The sequence below is a fragment of the Anopheles aquasalis genome, chromosome 2 (genome assembly GCF_943734665.1).
Source record: "Anopheles aquasalis chromosome 2, idAnoAquaMG_Q_19, whole genome shotgun sequence".
In the NCBI taxonomy this organism is placed as follows: Eukaryota; Metazoa; Arthropoda; class Insecta; order Diptera; family Culicidae; genus Anopheles; species Anopheles aquasalis.
Window position 1 is genome coordinate 65,580,647 of NC_064877.1, and position 7,500 is coordinate 65,588,146.

At 49.5% G+C, this 7,500-nt stretch overlaps 1 protein-coding gene across 3 annotated transcripts in view; it reads right to left on the bottom strand.

The window, feature by feature from the left end:
• The window catches only part of LOC126570326 (uncharacterized), a 13,434-nt gene extending 6,568 nt beyond the window's left edge, over positions 1-6,866 (bottom strand). For all 3 annotated transcript variants that reach the window (XM_050228007.1, XM_050228006.1, XM_050228005.1), the window contains exons 1-2: positions 6,789-6,866; positions 6,514-6,582 (exon numbers count right to left, since the gene is read on the bottom strand). The gene's annotated coding sequence lies outside the window, so the exon portion shown is untranslated. The remainder of the gene's footprint in view (positions 1-6,513; positions 6,583-6,788) is intronic.
• Positions 6,867-7,500: the final 634 nt, after the last annotated feature.

Below are 7,500 nucleotides of genomic sequence, written 5' to 3' on the forward strand. Positions count from 1 at the left end.
TCCAACCGGGGGGAGGCGGCACGTAATCGCACTCCTTGTGTTCCGAGAAGTTCTCAGTACAGTCGTGCACCGTCCGCCGTCTTCAGCACGCCAGCTAGCTGCTACGGTGCCAGCGTGCCAATCGGAAATAGGCAGCAAAGGGGCAGCATTGTAGCGGAAAACGCGACGGGGCGCGGTTGTAAATAAGTGCAGATGATTAGTGCACTACCGAAACCGTGATTCCGGTAGACCTTGAGCACGTGATAGGACCAAGTTATTTGTGGAATGCAATGAGCATATGGGGCTAGGCCGCTGAATTGCGGGCGATACTCACGCCCTGGTAGTGCAAGTGTTGTTAGGTTAGGTTTGAGGTGGTAGAATGAGCGAAAAGTAGCGTGCAGTTCGGTGGTAGCGAAGCAGAAATAATACGTCTCGATGCGGAGACACCCCGAGGTCGGCTGGGCACTGAATGCATGCACCGGACTGGATTGTCTGACTTCAATTATCGCAGCGGCATCGAGCCGATGAATGCCGGCAATTGTTTCGCGAATGTTCGCGCGGATCAATCTGCTACAGTCGAGGTCACAGGGTGAAAGATGCGCCATGCGCCGATGAGTGAGATGGAGCCGACGTGAAACACATTCGTCTTCGTTCCGAAACGACTGGTGTGCCCTTGGTGGCTAAGTGGATCCCAAGGGTTGACCTACTGTCTCCCGAGAAACGAGACAACCGGGCCCAATTGTACGCACAAAAAAAAAACCAGTAAATCCGGTCACCGGTACATGTTTCGGGTGGGCGCTCGGTGCATTCTCGATCAATCTGTGAGTGGCGTGAGGAGCGAGGACATAAGCAATCCAAGGGCCGCGGGACTGTGATGTGGCTTTGGTGTTCTCGAATGCCCATTCGGTGACCGATTCTCAGAGGCCGGCCTCAGAAGAAGCCGCGCGATGTTCGATGGAATTGATTATGTCAGTCGCTCTTGTCCCGCGTGGTGCCCTTCTGTTGCTCCCCTATATGGCGTTAGAGGTTGGTGTCCGGTTTCTTCTCCTCCTCGGTGTGGCGCCTATTATATGCTGCCACCGTGTGCCACCCTCTCGGCCAGCCGACCGACCGATTGTTTACGCCGCAGCTCGACTGTGCGGCTGATCCGCTTTTCGAGGTTATTCTTCCACTTGGTTGTTGTTGGTTGTAAGGGGATGCATATTCGATATTCTCTCCTTCTTGGGCGATGGTGACGTGGGGCAGCGCGACATAAGAGACCTCCCACTCCCTCCACCCGGGGACCAAGATAGACCGTGGCCGAATATAGACATTGATTGTGGAGTAAAGGATTGGGCGATAGGCAACCCCGCGGGACCAACACCAAGCTTTGCAGCCGGCATAAAAGACCATCCAGTACATCCAAACATAGTCAAAACCTGGTAATCAACACCGGCCATTGTGGGTTTGGCAGGCGTGATGTGCGGTGACTGTGAACCGGAAAGGTCACCGGCGCGATCTGTTCTCACACATTTCTGACTTGCTGTTTTTGGAGCTGTTTTTGGAGACACCACAGAGATGGAACCAGAGATGTTATTAAAATGGATCTAGCATTCATCCTCCCTTCCTAGTCCGTTTGGAGCTCAGCAAACACAAGAATGTACTATTTCAACACTCGGAATAGTGATTCAGGGAAGACAGTTTCGTTGTATAACGCGCCGCTGCAACGCGGAGGCGCACAGTTCTCTAAAGGCTGATCTTGCGTAAGACAAGCCATCAAATTGCACCAAAAGGAATCCCAATCCCCAGGTGCCCCGCTACCAAAGAAAGGGAATGATTGCAAAGAATGTTGCTGCCGCTACTTGATCCTCGGTCACCTATTGCCCGAAGGTACAAACGTTTTTAGAGTTACTATCGACACCAGGTTCGCGTGGAGTGGGAGAAGCTAAGCTAGCCTGCTAAGGTGACGACCACTTCTTGCGTTCGCTCCACCGAATGAGGCCAAAAGCAATCAAAACAACTCGCGCGACATCGTGCAACGGGCTGTGTGCAGCAGAAATCAGTCTCACGGAGCAACTTCCAAGGGGGGAAAAAAGGGTAACGAAACCCATTTCACTCACGGAGCCCACGGCCTATCAGGTCGCGCCTACAGCAGGACCACGCGAGCTGCTTTTTGAGCGGGGTTAAAATTGCATCCCAATTTGGTGTCGATCATAAAAGAGGCACCGCCGCAAGCCCCAGGAGTCCCGTTGGTAACAAGTTCGGTTTTTCCTTTGGGTAATTAGCACCGCTATTAGTCCACGCCTGGGCCCCAATGAACGCAACACATGCACCACTGAGAAGTAGGCCTGCAAAAAAAAACGGAGGAAACTTCACAAAAAAAAAAGAACGACAAATACCAACGCATCGACGACATCGATTTCATGTCGCTAGCGCTACACTGTGGCCCTTCCCAAGGTGACGACGGATGGGCTTGGTACGTAAGAAACACTATTATGCACTCGCAGAACTCGCGAAACATGAAACGCGCAGGGTGCTGCACTACAACAAGGACGCCCGGTTCACCCCCCTCGGTAGGGAGTGGCAAAGAAATGATGTCCTTGGTGAGAGAACTGGGGCCTGCACCGCCTGGAGGGGGCAATCCGTCGTCAAAGAGTTACGGTTATGTATGAATTCCCCCCCTCACTGGAGTCGAGGTGAGACCGAGTGTATGTGTTTGTTTATGTAAATATGTGGACAACGAAATGCGGCTTGTTCTGTTGTTTGTGTCCGGCAAATGGCATCTTGCCGAGCCCTCAAAGTGCGAGTACCTCACGAACCAAGGTTCAATGTCAACGGAGAGAAAACAAATTTCAAAACATGCCGCAACACAAAAGTGGCGGTCATACCTAGACGACCGGAAGTTCGAACTAATTTATGCAACCTCGCTCGTCACGAACCATTCTGATTGTTGTTGTCGGTGCTGCAAAAAAAAAGGCACCAAGAACCGCAAGATTCCGTGGCACGCGCTTGTTACGCGAGGAGGAAATTGCACAGAAAGGGACTGGCACATTTTTCAATTGGCCCCCCTCCACCAAGGACGAAGAATGCGCTCCGTGAAGGTCCCGGCGCCCCCCCCTCATTGACTGAAGTGTTCAAATCCCGTTCCGCTAATTATTCGCTTTATCCTTGTGAGTGTTGGACGTCTTTTCGTGAAGACCCATTAGCGGCCGTCCAGAGGCGTCCGCCTACCAGCTGCTTCCAAGATGGGTTCACCTCCGCCTCCGCGTGTGCGTGCTTGATGTTTCCTGTCGTTCCACGCCAATCCAATTAGACCCACGCACCGCGAGATGGCGTTTAATGTTGGCGCACCACGCGCCGTGCGTGGTACATGAGCAACCTGCTAATTACCTGCCGGAGGCAGCCACAGATTTGAATATTTGCGCTTTCGGTTCGTTGCCTTCTTCCCGCCCTGGCCCATGCTCCTGTCCTGAGCAAATCGCATCGATCAATCGCGCGACCGCGAATGTCAAAGCGTCTCCCGGGGGCGCACAGCACCGGCGGTGGTCGCGGTCGACTCAATTTGAATGAAATGTCTTCCGCAATGCAGCCTAATTTCAGGGTCAGCGCGAAATAGACTGGCTGGGTCGTGGGTTGCAGTTGACGATGTACTGTTGTCCGTTCCTCCGGGGCCGGAGGCGCATTTTCTGTGTGGCGGATCAGCGAGCATAAGTGGCCATGGCTCCCGGTGTTACGATCGCATCCATGCGATGGTGACACCACTTCAAGGTGTAAATGGCACTGCGACACTGTGTAGGACGGACGAACGGATAAGCTTAATCTGGCTGGCAGTGAGAGATTGTTGTTGGAACATTCCGACCAGCGACAATGTTGCAGTTCGAATCCAATGCGATTGTTTTCTCACCAGAACGCCGAGTACACGTGCGTGCGACGAATGTCTAAGTAGCTGGTAAGAGTTTAGCTTCGTCTGGCGCTACACCTAATGCCAAGTGTAGGTGCGTGAGAAAAAAGGGTCAACCTTCATTTGCAGACACAATCCGTGGGCTTATCCTCCCCTTTGGCATGTCGAACGGCGTAGTAAGATCTTGTTTTTTTTTTCTCCCTTTTAATGCAACACACGCCGTGGGCAGAGGAATGGTGACCTCAAAATGTTGCTTCCTTCCCACTGCGAAAACGCGATTTGGTTCGTTTTAATCGAACGCTTAAATTCAATCCCATCTGCGACGATTTAATTCCACAAATTTGCAGCCTCACGTTTCTCACCTTTGGTCCGGTTCGTGGCTGTGACCTCCGTTGTAGTCACTGGCCACTTCTAGGGGGAGCAGCGACACAGACTCCCCGCGCGCCACACATCTGTTACACAATTAACATATCGACTCGCGGCTCTGTATGGCTTCGCGCAGCTTAGCGCGAAGCTAGAAACTGAAACTTGTTACTAAACTGGTTTCGCAGACAGGGAGAGGGTGTCGTTCGATTCTAGAGCACCGTCTCCACCACGCAGGTAACTCCCACAGCAGAACTAGACTACGCATTGGGGCAAGTTTGTTGTAAAATTGCCCAAGTTCTAAAACGATTCCCCATTCACTCCACAAACATTTCCCAGTTTTGGATTCATTAATTTTCCTTTTGATGTCGAGCGGGAGAGTAAATAAATGTCTCCAGTAAACTCCAACAAGGAGGAACGGGGTCAAAACAAAAGGGTGCCCTCTGTCTGGCGGAATACAGAGAGCGGTTCCGTGTCGTTACAACCATGGTTCTACTGGGGAGCGATGTACTGTTGCGTAGGCTCACGGCTGTGACCTACATCCTGCTACAGGGATCCAGGATGTAAAGCACCTCACAGCCGGGACGTCTCACCATTCATCGGGTGCACTGTGTCATGCCGGAAAAAGGGGTTTACCAAACGGTGCGCACGAGGCAGTGTGTCTTTCCTGTTTCCGAGAGCTTCCCGGGTACCGGGGCAACGGCGGTAAACAAGCCGACTCGGCAGAGTGCGGGCAATGCGGACAATGTCTAGAACACCAAACACCCTCACCGAAAAAAAACGGCGTCCGCGACCGTTTCATTCTTTCCGCTCGCCGGTGACCGCAAATCGACCGATTGGCAATCGCGGATTCGTTAATGATGGGAGACCCATCCGCTGGGACTGATATGGAATTTGCATCTTTTCTCAACAAACAAACTGGAACACGTTGAACCGGTTGTTGGACGGGCGTGCCATCCGTTCGATTCGTTTATAGCAAATATCGAACGATCGTATCGATAAGAGGGTCCCTGAGAGGATATGCAAATTACTATTTTTTTGGAACCTGTCCTCCGTCTGGCGCTAACCCTTTCCGATGACGACGATGACGATGACGGGAAATGGTTCGTGACTCCATTATAATCTGGATGTTATAGAGTTTACGATCGCTGAAGGTTAATTGAACAGAGGTTTTGTAGGGTGGAGGGAATAAACAGATTAGGTCATAATCGCCCTGGCCTCCGGGATACAATCTTGATGAAGTGAAACAAAAAAAAAAGTGGAAATTTCACGGTGGTGGAAACGGGGTCCGATTTCCGATTCCGTCGCGTTGCCCGAACATTGCTGGGATATAAATTGTTATCTATCCCGCTAGATCAACAGTGGAAAGAAAAACCATTTCTCAGCTGATATCTTCCACCGTAAAACGACCACACCAACCAAGGTTGACCGAAGCGTTGAGCGTTGTAAATATTCGCCAAATCACGCTCAAACGCGACGCTCAACGAACGCTTCGAGTTCATAAAATAGTTTCGACGAAGGACGAACGACATCCAGCCAGCACCAGGATAGCAATCGTGGCCACACCGGTGGAAGGCATTCGAGAAAGTTTGCGAAAGGTTTCCGAAGTGTTCCAAACGGGCGCTTCTGCTGCTGCTGCTGCTGTCCTGGCAACAGGACGCCATTATTTTTGCGCCAAACCAAGAGGGCCCTTGTTATTTTATTTGCCTTTTCGCGTGCGGCCCTATGCGAGTGTGGGGCATGTGGGCTCGCCAGTGTTTTTGCTTCGCCTAACTATTGACGCTCACCGCTCACCCCTGTTCCGGAATGCTGATAGTATTTGGATTTCGCGCAACCACCCCGGCCTCAAACGGTGCTGCGGGGGCCTGGCTGTAACCGTGACATCAAGATAGATCGATAAAAAATGCCACAGCCGGGGTGGAAACGGTCGGAGGGGCTATGGGTGAACGCCGCATTCCGAAGCACATGGCTGCAGAGCTGCATGCGCTCTTTGGAAAGAAGATCATCTCGGACTCGGTGCAGGAAGCATTGTTGGAACAAATGGAAAACGTACGCACTGAACTGTTCATGAATGTTTACATATTTTAGAATAGATTTCAATGCTTAGAGTGGTTTTATGTTAATTTTGATTAACACAGTCGCCTGATTCGTTATGGTCGCACAGTGGGGAAGCACGATCACGACACTTTAGATGCAGTTATAAGATGATGTTTGGTAAGCGATGCTGATGTTTGTATTAATTTTAATTTTAAAAGGCTGTTTTCGAAAATGTCGTGTAGGAGCCCACTTACCAGACGTTATGGCGTGGTATGGAATATAAAATCTCGATTTCCCAATGCTTCCAATACCACTTCACTACACTGGAGATCGAAAAAGAATATCAGAATTAATACACGAATCACAGTCTTTCTATAAGTTTCGAATAACATCACAGATGGCAGTCCTTGTAGCACGTTTCCACCATTTTACACCATTTTACATTTTACATAGTTAATAATAAAGTTTACAAAATTCACATCCATTGAACATCCAGATGGCTTGAAAGACAACTCACACAACACTTTACCTTAAGGATGTTTCACTTTCTCGGTTGTTCACTAGCGGTAGTTATGTTCGATCTGTTCGCACTGACTGTCCAACTGGCTATGGATCGCGTTGTCCCGCCGACTGGTGTACTAATATAAGTTCCGCGAGCACCCGAAGCTAGGCGCCAACTCGCGAGAGAGAGAACCAGTACGCGCTTGGAGCAGCGGCATTCCTACTACTTGGTCCTGAGGTCCGAACGGTGCGAATGCAGAGAAGAAGAGAGCTGGGTCTGCTGCTGCTACTTGTTGTACCTGGGCACTGTGGAGCACTGGATGGACAAAAATCTAGACAGCTAATGAATAGATAAGCAATAGTTCGTTGCTGTCCTGCCCATTTGCACAATTTTAAATTGTGGAAAATTTGTATAAAAGAAAACAAATACTTTAAAGCTGTAACTAAGTGAGCAGTGAACAAAACAAAAACACTCTAATTCGTACATGTGCAATCATGTTTATTACATTTAGGGTTAATTAAAATGTCTTTGATTAAACATACGGCTCGTCCGTCCTTATATATGTTAAAAAAAATGTCTTTGAAAAATTATAAATACAAAAAATGTAGGTTAAATTTGGTGATACAAAAAGAATTATTTAGAAAAATAGCAATGCATGAAGAATTTAATAGAAATTAAAGAATTGGAACAATAAAAGAAATTATAAATTATGCACCATCATGTAGTGTTGAAGATTCGG